Source organism: Alligator sinensis, unplaced genomic scaffold (assembly GCF_000455745.1).
Source record: "Alligator sinensis unplaced genomic scaffold, ASM45574v1 scaffold485_2, whole genome shotgun sequence".
NCBI classification, from domain to species: domain Eukaryota; kingdom Metazoa; phylum Chordata; order Crocodylia; family Alligatoridae; genus Alligator; species Alligator sinensis.
In genome coordinates, this window is record NW_005842069.1 from 2,087,403 (window position 1) to 2,105,168 (window position 17,766).

Sequence of the window (17,766 nt, forward strand, 5' to 3'; positions counted from 1 at the left end):
GCTTACGATATCTACCTATCTCCATATAGCTCTAAAATATAGTTCATTTCAGATAACTGATTATAGTAATCCAACTCATCCTGTACATCTAGAAAATAATATTTTAAATTATACTTTCTTTGCACTTTTAAAGGGTGACATACATACCACATTATGAGCTGGTTTATTATTTACAGGTCGAATTAAATAGCTTCCTAGATTTAAACTATAGCTTCTGGAACATTTAAACCATTGTCATGTATTATTAAAATCAGACATAATTTACTGTTTCAGCTGCACATCATTTTTATACACAGAGAGCCAAAATTAATTACTATTTCTTAGAACAGCATTTCTTTGTTAACATTATGTTTAAAAAGGCTTGCTCTTAAAAGGTTACAGGGAAAGTAATTTTATCTTTATAGCCAAAGTCTGTGTCAGCTGTTGGGTAGTTGACATCTGTGGCCTTCTCACAGTAGAAAAAAGCGTGTCTATTCATCTATAGATAGGCCCAAACCATTTTAATTCAGATATCCATGTGGATATAGCCTTCTTTACAGTGTTGTATATATAGCTGGAGCTTGGGCTCAGCTCTGTTAACAGTTATATATGTCTGTTTATATATTTTTGGCTTCCAGCTTCATAAAAATGGATTTCTTTTTTTTTCTGTGAGTTTGTCTTCCTACCATTTTAAACCTTGGGTCTTTTGAGTTACCTCCTTGCCTTGTTCTGCATCATGGTTTCCATTCTCTATCCTGTCAGCAGGGGGTAGGGGGCAGGCAGTGAGGGAGTCAGTGGTGGGGGGCATAGGTGGTGAAGGAGGCAAGCAACCTGACCCAAACTTGCCCCATGCCCCCACCACCTACTCCCTCTGTTTCCTGCCCCTCTGTGACTTCCCTCCCCACCTGGTCCCCCTTGTTGCCTGCCCCCACCACTGTCTCTTACTCTTCTGCTCCACCTCTGGCAGGGCTCTGGCCCCGCTCCAGCCTATGGCACAGAACACGTGGCTACTCAAATCCCAGCCCAACTAACAGCTGATGCAGTGGTGGCAGCTTCAACCTGGCTGTGGAGCCAGAGCCCAGGCCAGAGCTGCTGCTGCTGCCACTGTCACTGGGCTGGGATGGAGGATAAGCAACAGGGATGGGGTTTGGGAGAGCAGAGGCAGCAGAGAAGTGGGCAGCAGCTCTATCTTCAACAGAGACTCCAGACCTGACCCACCTCCTCTCCCCACTGCCTTATACCTGAAACCAAGACAGGGGTCTTTTTTCCTTCTGTTAAATGGGGGAGAATACATCTCACCTTGGATTCAAGTAAATATAGTAATATAAAAGATCATGTGTGATAGCCTCCAGAAATGGCTAATGTGAGCTGTATCCAGTACAATAATATAGAACTTGTAAGGAATTTGAATACAACTTCTGAACCTTCTGTCCATTTGCATTTGGTGAGTTATCAAGGGTTAGAGTAAAAAAGTGCCAACAATAGCATGGAAATTACATCCATAATGTTGATTTATACAACTGTATTTATGTTATGAAGAATGTCCATTTAATTGTGAAAAATCCCGGTGGCCATGTCCAGGCACAGCTTTAACTATCTATATTGGTGACCCACTTTACTTGACACACTGTCTTTCTATATTATATTACTTGCCTTTCCTGCCAAACTGAGAGCTAGTGTTTTATATTCACCTGATGACAATATGTGGCCTACTTGTTTCTCCAGAGATCTAGGAAGACTGTTGTACCACTGCATCAGCTGTTGTAAGTGTGAAGCTGAAATCCAGAGGGAATTCATTTAACATGTAGAGAGAATTCATAAAGTGCATTCACAGATATACATGTTCTGGAGGCTCTGGATTTTTGGTTCTTAATAGTGTTTTTCTTAACGGTCAGACTAATCAGAAGGGTCATTTCTTCCATGTTAGGGTAAGCTGGAGTCCATCAATCTCAATGCAGCAACATGTCTGTAGTGTCTATTCAGGCTAATTATACTAAAGGCACAAAGTTAATGCTTGACGGTTCCTAGTGAGGAGCTGTCCTGCATGTTTTATCTGTGCTGCAATTAACTATTGTGTAGAGGCAGACTTTCAAAACCTTATCTGTAAAACTCAAAATATTTTTGACATGAAAGAACAAATCCCAGTGAAGTTACATCTCGGTTCAGATAACATTTCAGGAACATTAAGAACAGCCTTTTCTTCTTGACCATGCAACATCATTTTCAAAATGATATGTTATTGCTGCTCAGAGCCAGATTGGATATAGTGTGGGAGAGAAGTTACACTGTCTACACTAAACGTACAATTTTATGTGCTCCTGTGCAAACACACATACACATTTTCTCCACTATCTCTAGCAAATGCACGTTCCATAATTTCATAGTAGCTAGGGTCAGGAGGGACCTGAACAGATCATCTAGCCTGACCCCCTGCGACAGGCAGGAATGAATGCTGGGTCCACAAGACCCCAGACAGGTGATCGTCCAACCTCCTCTTGAATATGCCCAAGGTGGGGGCGAGGACCACTTCCCTGGGAAGTTGGTTCCAGATTTTGGCCACCCTACCTGTAAAATATTGCTTTCTGATCTCCAATCTAAACCTATTCTCCATCAGCTTATGACCATTGTTCCTGGTCACCCCAGGTGGTGCTGGAGAGAAAAGAGCTCTGCCTATTTGCTGTTGATCCCCTTCGATGAGCTTGAAGGCAGCCACCAGGTCCCCCCTCAGCCTCCTCTTGCTGAGGCTGAACAGGTTCAGGTCCGTCAGTCTCTCCTCGTAGGGCCTGTCCTGCTACCCTGTCACCAAGCGGTGGCCCTCCTCTGAACCCTCTCCAGGCTGGCCACATCCCTTTTGAAGTACGGAGCCCAGTACTGGACGCAGTACTCCAACTGCGACCTGACCAAAGTTGCATAGAGGGGAAGTATCACCTCTTAGATACTCGTTGGTTAGACACGTGTCAATACTGTACACCATCATCTGTACAAAGTATACCTTCTATTCTTGTCTATATCTATAATCTCTGTCATTACATTGGCCATGGCCTACACCAGTCTGGAACCTATGAGCATCTATACAGGAACACCAAGGCTGCTCTGACATAATTAATAGAGTCTGCTGGAGCATGGCAATTGTTGCTCTGCAGCAACCTCCTGTGTCTCGTATATCAGCATCCCCGTGCTCAAAAATGGCGGCAGGATCACATGAACTAAAGCTCAACTGAGCCTCTCTAATTAGAGTGCCACCTCCCCTTACCCCCAGATCATGTGAAAAAGTGCTCTATGTTAACAGCGCAGATTAAAAATTGTGGAAGTTTGAAACCCAAGGATGGCAGAGTAGGATCATGAACGGGGGACTTTGTTGTTACTGTTGATGAAAAACAACAGTATTCTATGTTGTCCTGGCATAGTATGTTGAATGATAGGAATTCTCATTAACAACTGAACTGCATTTTGACTGAAGAAATGAATGTAGTGGCAGTCAGAATTGGCAAGGATTTTCTCTAGTAGTTCAAGTGTTGTATCCTTACAACATATCTGGGGTTGTGCTAGCCTATGTAACACTGGAGATCGTGGTTGTTTGATAAGATGCAATATTCTTGATATGATGCATATGGTCAGTGTAATCACACGTCAACAGTCTTTGTGCATGACAGATTAAGAATAAGAATTGCCATGTTGGGTAAGACAAAGGATCAGTCTAGCCCAGGATCCCGTCTCCAATAGTGGCAGAAGTGAATTCTAGAAGGAGAGCATTGAACCCGATAGATCACACTAGATCTATCCCCTATTCCTTACCCTCCCTGGCATTCCCCAAATTGATGCACAGTGTTTTGTAGTTGAGTAATATATGGTGAATGGGATATTTTGAACATGAGTGCATGTGCTCCATATTTAAGCAGTTAATTTATTAAGAAAAAGTTATTACTTGTTTCAAATTTGGGTTTTTTGTGGATTTAAAAAAAAATTGGTGGGAAGGGAGGGCTAGCATTCATGAAAGGTCAGAATTTGATCTTATAGTACAGTGAGGTAGGTCAGATGCAGTGTGTTTCAGAAACAGAGTATTTAGAGTTGCATTTAATTTGTGGACAGCGGATGCATTGTGCAAAGTGAACATATTTTTCTGTTTTGCTTGCATTCTCCTGAAGATACCGCCTGCCATAGTATTTGGGTATCTTCACCGCATTGGTATTTAATGCAGCCTCCAAGCCAGGAAATAACTGATTTTGATCGTGTGGCTGATTCTCTGCATAGATTTAAGTTTTGTGAGTGAGTGATAGTGGGATCCTTAATGTACAGTTTGAATAATGGGATATCAGCATAGAAGTCTATGGAAAGCAACTGACTTGTCATCTCCAACCACTTGTTTTATCTCCCAGTCACACTTAACTGTTTGTCATGAAGAAACAGTTTTTTAGCAATTGCCACTCATTTTGGTAGAACTCTGAATATTTTGACAAAATGACTTGTTTGCAAAACTGTTGTAAGTAGACAGGGACAGTCCAGGAATACCAGAATTATGGCTTCTGTCCCAAGGTTTTACTGAAAGCTATTTTTATATAAGCAGTAAGCACCAGAACTTATCAAAACATTCTTATCAGCATCCTTACCAAAATCCATCCTCTTCAGCTTTCAGAGTGGCCTGCACCTCTGATGAAATGCACTGGAGGATGTAACATTCCAGTGCTTTAAAGCATAGAGATAATGGCAGCCCATAGTTTGCTGTAACGCGTGTGCTCCCTGGCTTTAGTAAGGTGATTACCTTTGAAGCTTGCATTCTCCGATAACCAGAATGAAGAAATGGACTAGCTCAGGATGAGCACATGGAACAAGTTGTTTCAGGAACCGCAGAGAGAAACTGTTGTACCCAGGGACAGTGACCTATTTTATACTATTCAGCACTTTGTCTGGTTCTGACATTGTTTCCAAGCTGAATCATCTGCTGTGGAAGTTAGTTGAACTTGCTATAGGATATAGTTTACCTTTTATGCAAATATATTTCTTCTTTCCATTCTTTCCAAGCCCTTTTCCCTAATCCCTCTCTTCTCAAGCTTAAGAAAAGAGAGGAACCTTGATATGTGTCACTAAATCTTGGAAGGAAATGAATTAGAAATGTAGAATATTTTCAGTGGAACACCCTGAAACCAGCTACTTCCTTTATAAAGCAGGGGCTTGTTAGTAGCATTGCTTTCTCGGCAGAGCACCACAATAAACTATACCTCGAAATCATTTGTATGTTCATCATTTAGTAATAACAAAATATTACTAAATGGAGAACAACCCTCTACACTACCTAGAGTTTCTGAATGTGTTTAATATATGACCCACGAAGGTACACTTAAGTAATAGCAATTTATATGGGACAACAGAATCAGAAACAAGCCCACCCATATATCTTTAAGGAAAGGGCTACATTTCTTTTCCAAGCACAAATCATAAGTAGTGCATATGGCAAATATTGTTGCTTGAACATTTTAGAAAAATCTGAGAATTCAACAAAACCAGCAAGGGGTCCGATTTTGAAACTGTTGCAAACATATCTCTATAATTATGAGTGAGCATGTGTCCTGGTTTGACTAGGACACTCCCAGATTTCGTAGGCCATCCCAGCATCTTGGCTAGTTGGTGAAAATTGAAATGACAGTCCTGGAATTGGCCACCTACCATGATCCCTTCTTTCTCTACTAGCTGTACTGTGCATGAATGTGCGGGAGCAGGGCCTGCCTTAGGGAAAATGAAGCCCTGGGCAAGCTCGTATTTTGGGAACCCCCCTCTCCCAAGTCAGAGGCCCCGCTGCAGGCAAACGTGCAGATCACAGCCTGCCAGAGAGCTGGAGTGGTATGGTGCACCAGTAGACAGGTGGGAAGGCACTGCTGCTCCTGTGCAGGAGCAAAGTAGGCAGATACCTCCTGCACTGTCCTGGCCCAGCTCCTCTTGAGTAGTGGCTGGAGATGAGGGGTGGGCTGGGCTGGGCATGTCTAGTCTGCCTACTATGGTCCTGCACAACACCAGTGATACCTGCCTGCGTGCCTGGTGTACCATGCTACTTTGCCTTCACTTGAAACCTAGTGTCCCTTATTTCCTTACCAATAATATGGTCACTATATAATTGAAAGCAGTAGATACAATCTGCCATTTTTTCCAGTTGCTTTTAGTTGCTCATGAGAATTACCTCAGTGGTATATACGTTTAAAGTCTTTGGCATAAAGACTGTCTTCTTGTTCTGTATTTGTGTAGCCCATAGACAATTGGTCCATGATTCAGGATCCTAGATGCTATCACATAGTACTTTTTTTTTTTACAACTAGATGTAAATTGAATCTTATCTAAGCAAGATCTATCTAAACCTTAGTGTCTGTTTGGCATAGGCAAGTCACTTAACTACATAGTTTTGGATAAGATTGGAAAACGAGTTTCTACATAAAGTAAGATAGTGCTCACCCATAGCAATTATATAAGTTCTTTTATTATATTTGTTTTCTGTGTTGTTGATTTAATTAAGAGGCAGCATTGTCTGTTATATTGTAGCTATCATAAATGTTGCAATATCTGTGCTTATGTTGCTTCCCACGGAAACTGCAAGACAATGATCTATTTATAGTAAGGATCTTAAAACTTTTGTACTGGCAATTAAAAAAAAAACAATGGGTTTGGTGTCCATTCAGAACCAGGCATTTTGTTTGCAATTTTGTTCTACTGATGCAAATTTCTGGAATTGAGAATAGCTTGGTAAATTTATGTATATGAATTATCACTTAATAGACCGAGTACTAATCTTTCATATAACTACATAAATTTAAAAGCATTGGGCCCATATTACTTAAAATAAAATGAGGATATCCAATTGACAGCCCCCAAGGAGTTAATCAGCAGCCTTCAGGCTCCCAGTCTGCTGCCCCTGACTCCAATCAATCTTTTGCTGCTGTAGCCGTGGTATTTGGACTCCCCTTTCCTTTTCTCCTTCTTGTCCCCCATGGTGTTGGGACAGCTGTGGGCCACACCATCCTAACAGAACCCATGCCCAGGTATCCCAGGGCATGGGGTACATTTTGGAGATATTGGAACAGTGCTGTGTGTGGTCTCCATGCCGTGTGGCTGGGCAGGGGGGTAGGGAGTTATAGGCTGCGCAGCATCTGGCCAGGGATCCTGCAGCTCCTAGTCCCTCAGAAGTTGCATAGCCATGAACTAGAGCAGTGGTTTTCAATCTGTGGTACCAGTACCACCAGTGGTACGCAGATAACTTGTCAGTGGTATGCATTAACAGGTTAATTATAATTAGTTATATGGCAAAAATTTGCTGGTGGTACTTAAGTTTGTATCATTTTAAATTGGTGTTGTGCAATCTGCCAGAGTTTGGGAACCACTGAACTAGAGGATGCAGGCATAGTCATAGGGAGTATCCATCTTTTTCCAGTATTCTATACCATTTTGGATAGTGCTTTCAACATAAATAGATGTGACTTAGTGATAGGAAGTAAAATATTATTTATACAGGATTCCCTTGCTTTATGCAGGTTCTGTATGTGCAAAATTTGCTCCTATGCCATGACCTTTTTTAATATAAAAAAAATTCATTATATGCAAGGTAAATTCACTCCTATGCAATTGGTGTAGTGGAAGCCCACTGTCTGGTGCTTTGTGCAGTGCATTGTGGGAGTGATATACACCAAAGTATAGTCTCCTGTGTGGATCTGTGCTCCTCACTTGTTATCTGCAAGAAGTGTTTCTATTGTTGCCATCCCTGTTATGATAACATTCACCACCTTGCGCTCGTATGCAAGGTCTGCTGTTGGCAAATACCAAAACTGTCTTGTAAAAAAGTGGCAGAAATAGGTTGGGGGGTCAGTACAGTCAGCGTCTTGGAACATATCCTCATTTGTTACATCGTAGAGTGGGTTCCCTTTATGCAAATTTGAGCTATGCACCGTTTTCCAGGAATGCATGTACAGCATAGAGTGAGGGAAACCTGTATTTATTTCCTAATGAACATCAGCATTTTAAAGCAAACAATCCTGAATGAAAGTTACCTTTTCCACTGGCTGCTAGACATTGCCATCTCCAGAGATCCTCCACTCATGCCACTTACATATGCTATATAATAATGCTAACTGGATTTAAAAAAAATAAAAAAAACCAAAACAAACAAACAAACAAACGTTACCTAACTGTTACTTAGTTGATGAAGGAGATAACTCAGAAGACATTGGCCAACCCACAAATTAAACCAAAGTGACTTTTGGCCTGCTGTATCTTGGTTCCTTATCAATCCACAGCAGTAATCATCTTTAACTGTACAGTGTAGAGAGGTATACCTAGCCAAGGTAGAGTCGCCCCTTAAAGAACAATTGAATCACAGAAACATAGGCTTTTGTGAGCAACAATTTACTTCACCAGATGTTCGAAGTGTATCAAGAATAATTTATTTAAAAAGACAATTTTCGAGCCATTATAGTCCATTAACCAAATCAAGCTTCAGGATTGCTAGCTTCTGGTCTGGTTCTTAAAGAGCTTTATCTTTGGCCCCTCTCAGGCTGCTGAACTTCCTTGGGTTCCCCCTCTCTCTGCCCAGGCCCCATCTGCACCCTACTCCAGGCACTAGGCTCTATAGCCCCAGAGACCAAGTCCTGTTCTTCTCAGGCTGTGGGCCCACTGGCCCTCAGTCTGTGCCTTCTACAGCCATAGGATCTCTTTTAGTTACAGTCTGTGGCTATGTTCCGCACAGGGCAATCTCAATTTTGGGGTCCCTCCCTTTCTGTGGCATCCTCCACCCCTATTAGCCATAGCCTATTCCATCAGGGGGAGGAAGAACGAGACCTCCCAAAATGTAAGCACCCATCCTAGTTCAAAGGAATGTCCCACAGGAGATTCACCTTACCCTTCAGTGGTAGGACTCACCTACAAAACAAACAAACAAACAAACAAACAAAATAAAGCCCAAACCAAAAACAAACAACAGCCCAGAAGCCAAACAAAAAGTACCCATAGTACCCTTGCTTCCTATACATGATGCCAGTTTTCTTTCACCTGGAGCTACCTCCTGAGTCATTGCCATAGTTTGTCTAGTCCTCTTGCAAAGAATCCTATCCCTAAAAACTGCCACTACACTTGTAATCCACGGCATGGGCTTATATAAGGCTCTGGGTTACATGACTCCTCTACTGCCCCTCCCTGGGTTATCAGGCTCTGCCTGCACCTGGATCTGGGGGCCATTTTGTTGCAAGTTCTGCTTGCCTTTGGATTAAGCTCTGTCTTCATCCCTGGGGCACTGGCAGAGAAGGAGAGATGGAGGATTGAGGCAAAGTGGAAGAAGGTGAGGGACAAAGGAGGAGGAAGGAACCTCAACCAAGGGAAAGACACCAGCAAGCACATACAAAGGTAGGGGAGGGAAGAGTGCAAAAAGGGAAAGGAGTTAAAGGAGGGGGATTAAGCCAGGAAGCTAGAAGCTTCCTCCCCCTTCTAGTAATAGGATGGGGCTCTGTTAAAGTGAGCTGTTCCCAGTAATTAAGGAATATAAAAACAGAATGTAACGATAACAAAATTAGTACCCTGACACTGCATGTTATGCTTCAAGTAAAGCACAACTACTGCTACCAGTGTGTTAAGTCCTTGGAGAAAATCCTTCCTGACACATTTTCATGACCAAATACACATGAACAGGAGCTGATATAATTAGACCACTTTTATGCTACTTATACAAGGGGAAGGGCAACAGAGCTGGAATTAACTTCTTGTTTAATGTGTACTGCATAGTGATGTTTCTCTTTGGCATCCTGTTCCTGTGTTTCATCCATTAAAAACTGTGTGTGTAGGTCAAGGACAAGGGTTCGAAAGTTTAACTGCAGTTCAACATTTGCTCTTTTATACTGCTGAGAATTTGTTAGTTGTACAAATAAACAACTTTCCTGGCATGCCATGCGGCTATGATATAGCATTTCTTCAGGTTTCTTTCAGAAAATGGTTCAGTGGGATAAATTCACTTACATGACTGTATTTCGCTCCTGGCTACTTTACTTTACTGAAAAATTACAAACAATTTCAAGGCTTAGAACAATCTTCACGTTCCCCAAAATGCAGCCTTTTTCCCTAGTGCTATTGGATGTGTGCTCCTGAGCCTTTGCTCATAGCGTTTGGCTAGAAATATTTTGATTCATCTTCATAAAGACCTTGGATAAATGTTCACTATGGAATTAAAGCTAATTTTGAACTGTCAACATTCCTGTGCAACAGAAATTCAGAAGTTGTGTTGTGACCAGTGTACTTATGTGTTTGTCCAAGAGTCTGATTGAGTTTGAAAGACTTTTCTCTATAGTCATTCTTGTGAGCAAAGGTTTTCTGGTCTTTGTATCTTGGGCCATTGCTTTTGTATGGGTGGTTTCCAGAAATAGAAGCTTTTTCTTAAAAGTTTTTTTTTTTTTTTTTTTTTTTTTGCTAACATGTCCTTTCCTTCCTGTGTTTAGCATAACACTCCTCCATCTTGCTTTATGTTATTTGACTGTACTGAGGTAGTTGGAGACCTCTGCCATTTTAGATTAGATTTTGACTTGTAAGCATTTTTGGATTATTAAAATTAATATACGCCTGGATGCCATGCGTTATATACTATTATAATCTACTACTTTCCATTTTGAGAAGGAACTGAAGAAAACAAAGTTAATATTATGGAAGTGATAGATGTAAATATTTCAGAATATCATATTTTGGGGGTACATTTAAAAGAAAAAAATGTATATCTGTCCTTTTTAAAAAATGCAACTGAATACTAGGTTTGTATAGCATTTTTAAGTGTCTGCATGTCAATGTTGCTATTAAAGAAAATGAGAATTGTAACAGAAGTAATATTAGGAGTGCCTTAAAAAATAGTAGGTTCAGTTAACCATATCTCTAGAGTGCATTTTAAAAGCACTTGCTGTGGTGGAATACTGACCGTTGTCCCCCTACTTTACCTGTGGCTTGTTAAGGTGTTCTTGGTATCTTTAGTAAATATGTTCTCATTGCATATTTAGTAGAGTTTTCCAAATAGGTTAGACAAATGCTTGTATGGGATGGTTTGGATAGGGGTTGGGCAAGATGAGCACATAAGGTCCCTTTCAGCCCCACTTTTCTGTGGTTCTATGATTCTATATTTTCAGTAAGAGAAGTATGGAAGAATGTGGTGGGGAAGGAGGTGGGGGGCGTGAATTATTTGCAAATACATATAAATATGTAGCTAGGCATAAAGGGAATATCGTACATTGACTGATATACTGTAATAGACTCAGAAGAGAAGGGGGAAATAGGCTTAAGTACTGAAACAAATGTCTTCAATTGTTGTGGGCCACAGGATGTTGTCTGCCATACCCAGTGTATACTTGAATTAAATCAAATCAGTGCAACTACTCCAGAATTATTCTGGTGTTACCAAAATCAAAATTTTGTCCTCTAACATTTTATTGCAGCCTATGTTTTTTCCCCCCACTATATTAAAGTCAACTTTTGCTATTTATAATTTATGGAGAGTGTGACTAAATGAATTGTGGACTATCTTGACTTTTTAAAGCATAAATTACAAAGCAGAGTTATAAAGAGTGTGGTTATCTAGAAGCCTCAGCAAAATCCTTCTCTAAAGAAAATAATGAAAATTTAAAACTGACTTCCTGATCTACAGTAACTTAGAAGCTCCAGTTATGGGAATGGAGTAAGAATGTATCTTTTAATGGTAGAATAAATTTCAGACTAGTGTAAAGGTAGCCCTTATCTTTAAGTGTCAGCTGAAGGGAAGGACACTTCTGGATGTGGATTCAGGAAGGAGACCTAGTTCAGGAAGGAATACTTTTTGAACTGTTAACACAAGAAACTTAGACATTTTGGGAACATTTTTTTTATATAAACATTTCTGAGTGAAAATGTCCATTGATGTGATAAGGAACTTGTTTATCATCAGCCAAGGCCCAAAACAATTGTCTGTTCTATCGAGGTTTTTAATTGCTGTCCATCGAATCCAGATATATAATTAAGCTCTGATCCTGCTGTGGAGTTATTACTCAAATGTTTCTAGTTCTTTTCTTTTTAAACATTCAAAGGAAGAGTTAATGCTTTGTGGCAACCTTTATAGTTTAAAACAACTGAAACTCTCATAATTATGCTGTCATTAACAGCTGATAGGCCTTGACAAGGTTCAATCTGGAATTTACTTCAGGAAACTTCAGTAGCAATTATGCACAGACAGCAGCATTTGTCACATCCAAAGTAGTATTGAAAATGAATGGATATAGAATATTTCTATTCATGATCATTTGGTATAGCCCAAGTATGGGAGACCAAAGTCTAAATAGAAAGAATTTAGCTGTGTAGAGCTTTCCTTTGTCCTTGTTTCCTTGAATTGAAGTGATGGATTGCTTTTGTGTTCAAGGTGAAGGATTTTACACCAAAAGTTAACATTTACAAACTGATTGCTGAGCATAGGAAGATGTCAGTCTTAGCATCAGCCTGAAAGAACCAAATTATTCTGGGAATAGGACCAAAAATAAACTACTAGTATTTTTTTTTCTTTTTTCCCCACTTTTCTTTTGGGGGTATAGATTGATTGATTTATTGTTCAGATCTGATACAAGGAATTCTGAAAATGAAAGACGTGCTTACCTAGATGAACAGGACTTTTCTGACACTGAATTCAGGATATTTTCACATACATTTGTATATTGTATGCATAAAAATGTTTCTCTTGCCATTTGAGGGAGAATTGAACTGTTACTGAGAGATGCATCTGTAAATAATTGTAATACATTTCTAAAATAGGTGGTACCAGGTAATAATAAAGGACATTGTTTCATTCACAAACAAAATGATTACTATAAAAAGAGTTAAAGCTGAAATAACGTTTCAGTAGCAATGGAAAACTACATTATTAAAAAAAATGGAATTTAATGATATATAAGGAAAAAAAAAATACAAAACCATTAGCGACTCAGGCCCCCTTTACACGTGAAGCTAAAATTGCAATGGGACCTAATACACAAATCATATATTCCTGCCTCCTGCCATGCCACACACTTATGGCAGGAGGCACAATTTTGGGAACACACATTAGATTGCATTGTGCCTTATTGCCAGTGCAGGGGGAGCCCAGTCCTGGGCTTCCTTTGTACCAGCAAGCTGTGGTGGCTGGGAGGCCCATGCAACTCAGTTGAGGGGCTTCCAGTCACAGGGGTGCCCCATGCACTCCCGGGGCTGGAGGATTGCTGTTGCAGCAATCTCCCAGCTCCAGGGGCATGGGGAAACCACCAGGGCTGGAGTATCCCTACAGTGGCAGTCCTTTGGTCCTAAGGGTGTGGGGAAACTCCTGAGGCCAGAGAATCACTGTGATGCTCTGGCCTCAGGGGTTTTCCATATCCTGAACCACTAGGGATCACAGCAGCCACAGTCCCTTCGATCGAAGGATTTTCTGTGCCCCTGAGCCCGAGGGCGGTTTCCTGCACTGCCGAGTCCTAGTGATTGCAGCACAGTCCCCAGGGCTCAGGGGTGTGGGAAACCCAGGATCCTTGGGATCATGGCTTCAGCAATCCCTAGGACTTGGACATATGGGAAACTCCGGGACCCTGGGGATCACAGCTCCCATGATCCTCAGGGCTTGAGTTTTACAGTGGGCATGGTGTACCCCTGTGGCTGGGAGTACCAGCAGCTCATGGGGCTCCCAGATTCAGGGGAGACCCTACTATATGTACAAAGTAAAGTTCAATAGCAGCCAGTTATAAAGTTGGTACACATTTTCAAGGTCTAGTTTTATAGCTGGTTGGACCTTTTTATTCTGTGATTATAGCTACTTTGCATGTGTTAATTGTGCAATACCTGTAACATGTTGAGGGGGCCGTAAAAGCATGAATATAATTTTGAAGTGACTTTCTTTGGGACTTTACCTTTCACTTGCTTGTAAATTTTGAAAATAAGATGTATAAATGACTTAAGAGCTTACATTTTGACCGTTTTACCCCTGCTCAACTTGCGTCACATAAATGTCTCCCTTTCACTTTGTGACATACGTAACATGCCGAACATTCTCATTCATTCTTTATTTTTTCAGAAACGGAAATATGCTGTTGGTTATGTACTTTTGTCTCGTGTGTATTAGAGGTTGCAAGAGAAAGAGAGACCCAAGGGACATTGTTAGGTCAGAGTTAAGAAATATAAAAATGTGACATGTTGTTAATTCCTATGGGACTATTTGTAGAGGAAGGTGTGAGTGAGTGGCATTGTGAGAGAGAGTGTTTACTGGATTTAGGGCATATAGGAGTATATGTAAAATGTACAGTTTTGTGTATTTTAATTATATTTTATAGTAATTTTCTTTTCTTGTGATGCATGGTATAATTAAATGGCTTAAAGAAGCCTTAAGGAAGTATTAATTTTGGATCTAACATTTTGAGAGCCTTCTACCTTTCATTTTTATTGTTCGTTATATTAAATTTGGATACAGATAAATGTGTATCATGGTGGACTTCGTAGAGGTCATCTAATTTCAGTCTCAGCAGAGACTGAAGAATTATGCTAGGTATCTTTTACAGCCCTATATTGTTTGTGTTGGCATATAAATGCTTAAAATCCTCAGGGCCTGTCAGATAATATAGTGAAATCTTTGAGTGGTTGAGAATTGGGGAAGGTGTTTTGTTTCGAAGACACTTTAATGCATTTCGAGCTCAAAACAGCACAATCGAAATGAAACGAAACGAGGGCACTCAATGTTTTGAAATGTTTCAAGTTTTGAAGCCAGGCTTGCTGGGGGAAGAGATCAGCGAGGTGGGGAATTGAACAGGGGGGTGGAGAATCCAGCTGAACATTTCTCCAGTTCCCGGTTGGATTCCCCAGCTCCCTGATCTTTCCCCCAGCTCTGTGATCGCTTCCCCCAGTTCTGCCTGTGAGGCCACCAGTGCAGCTGCAATGGGAGGGCTGCGGGCTGGGGGGCTGTGCCAGGGTCTTCCCTATGGAGCTCTGCCTGGTGGCAGGAGATCCAGTGGTGGAAGCGCTCAGAGCATAATCCTTACTCTGTGCACAGCCCTAGCCAGTGGCTCTCTGCCACCTCCTGCTGCCAGGCTCAGCTCGGTGGTGCTCACGGAGCCACTCAGAGTGCAGCCTGGTGGCAGGAGGCACATAGTATTTATCAGGGAGCCAATATAATAGTGTTGATTTAAATACTATATTTAGTTGATGGACCATTTTTTTCTGTGTGCCCTCTAGATTGCAGTTTTATATAAGCCATTAAACTTTTTAACAGGTATTTTCTTAAAGGTATTATTTATATGCATCTGAGTGCTTTGTTGTTACATGATACACAAAAATAGCAATGAATTATTCAGTTTGTACCCACCATATTTTGCTTGCCAGACTAATTTATGAGTGAAGGCCATGCTTTATAAATAAATCGAGGTATCTTGAATAAACACGGATAAAATCTATTTTACAGAGGGTTTCTTGTATTTTAATTCTTTCCATGTTATGTATGTTTTGTTTTTTACAACAACTAATTGCCAAAACCAAGTAGAAATAAAAATGAACACCTAAAACCCTAAAATAAAACACCCCCAACCTATTTTCAGAACATTTCTTTATGATCTGAATAGAACTGAAACATAGGCTTATTCATTCAGCAATGTCTAATCAACTTTTTCAGCCTAAGTTTGGAGAATGACATATGCCATTATTTCAATGAAGCAGCTGTCCTTTTGCATGAAGACCGATTTCAAACTAAAGTGAGAAAATGTTGTGTTTTTTTTTTTTTTTTTTAAATACAGTTATTCCATGGCTTTGTAGAATTGGAAGACAGTACAGGACCCTGTGCATGGTGGCTGTGTAGGTTGCTGTATGTTAACACAATCTAAGATATACAGTTAGGGTGAGATTACACATTACAATTAACTCATGTAAAGTGTACTTAAAACTTGAATGACTGGACATTCAAGCTCATACCTTTAAGTGTCCTCTAGGCATCTTAAAATTATGGCACTTGAGGCAAGGATCATCTCTGAGCTCTGCTAGGCAGTTCAATTTAGCTTAACTTCTAAAAGTCCCATAGAGATAAAACAACCTATTTGTGAGCCTTCAGTATCCTAGGAGGCACCACTCCCAGGTAGTCTAGCTATCTTCTGGAATCTGATGCCCTTACAATGACAGGCTGGACAGCAGAGCAGTGGCCCATGAGTGAGGAAAAGGGGCAAGGGGAGTGAGGAGCTGCTGGGCTGCAGGAGGGCCCAGCAAGGGCATGTGGTTGAAGTGGGGGGAAGGGGGAAGTGGGGCAGGGATCTGCCAGGCTGCAGGGAGGCCTGGCAGGACAAATACACACATGCATGCCCACAGTCCTAACACATGTGCACACACTGATGCATGTGCTCACCCATCTCCCACTGCCACTTGTGTGGTGATGGAAAGGCTGGGCTCCCTGCTTGGTTTAGCAATGTGAGGGACAGCACCTGCTGCTATTGCTGCTTTTCCCACCCCATATACTGCTCGGTGGCAATGGCAGCAAAGGCAAGTCTGGGAGTTGGTGTGTGTAAGTGTATGGATGCTGGTGATTGAGGGGAGGGCTGTGTGTGTGTGTGTGTGTGCGTATGCTGGAGCTGGGGGGTTATGTGTATGTGCTGCTGCTAGAGATCTGTTTAAGCAGCACAGGCAGAGAGTAAATTTGTCAGCTTCTGGTTCTCAGCATCCCTGCACACTAGTGGCAGATCAGAACTGAGTACATTACACAGGTTTTACTCTGAATGCTCACAGCATATGCTAACCTTAAGGAACTTTAGGTCTCTGTTAAAGTTAGAATGTGCTGGTTATAACGTTGACACTTAGTTAAGCAGCCTATGTTTAGCACAAGTGGTAGGAAATTTTACTCCAGTCCTATGGAAAAAAGAGGGGTAGGACCTCTCTGCTTCAGTGCAGAGTTGTAAAGTTGTAAGACATTCTTGGACAATGGTTTTAGCATGTGGTGTGTAATTGCTGGAGTGGGGAATATTCAGACACATTACCAATCTTTGTAATATCTTTGATTAGCCAGACTTTTGGAAAATGCTCACCAAAAATAACAACTGGAAATCTGAATTCATTTGCATAAATGAACCAGTGATGTCTTGTGATGCATTATACATACTAACATCTGATGCATAACGTAAATCCATACCAAGCTTAACAGCGGAGATAACAAATACAGTAAAATTTGAAAGAGAACAGTTTCGGCAGAATCCTGTACACAAAGTAAAACAACTGGCACATATCTAGACATTGTCCTGCCACTGTTGCCATTTTTTGTGCAGTGTTTGCCATCCTACTCTACTGGAAATGTGAATATGTAAACATCTGTGTGGTACTGAATGTGTATAGGGCACTGTGCTCTGATAGACCAGGTATGTGGCATGCTTCATGTGTATCTGAACTGGAGGAAAAGCAAGGGCAGCATTGGACCCCTGCTAAACCAGATGGGACAACTGACAACTGATGCCCAGGAAAAAGCCAACCTATTAAATGGGTACTTTGTGTCGGTCTTTCATCAGTCCCATGGGATGACCATGCCCACTATGGGACAAGTAGGTCCGGGTGAGGGAGATTCCCTGCCCTCCATCAATGCTGACCTCATGAAGGAACACCTTGAGAGGCTGGATACCTTCAAGTCAGCCAGCCCTGACAATCTACACCCCAGGCTACTCAAGGAGCTGGCTAGCATCATAGCCCATCCCCTGGCATGGATCTTCGAGAACTCCTGGCACTCTGGTGAAATGCCTGAAGATTGGAAGAAGGCCATTGTGGTGCCTATCTTCAAGAAAGGGAGGAAAGTGG

General features: G+C 41.3%; 1 protein-coding gene across 1 annotated transcript in view; it reads left to right on the forward strand.

Annotated features, from left to right (window-relative positions):
- Positions 1–9,332: 9,332 nt before the first annotated feature.
- The window catches only part of LOC102381138 (cadherin-18), a 469,255-nt gene continuing 460,821 nt past the window's right edge, over positions 9,333–17,766 (forward strand). The window contains exon 1 of the mRNA XM_006023586.2: positions 9,333–9,351. The gene's annotated coding sequence lies outside the window, so the exon portion shown is untranslated. The remainder of the gene's footprint in view (positions 9,352–17,766) is intronic.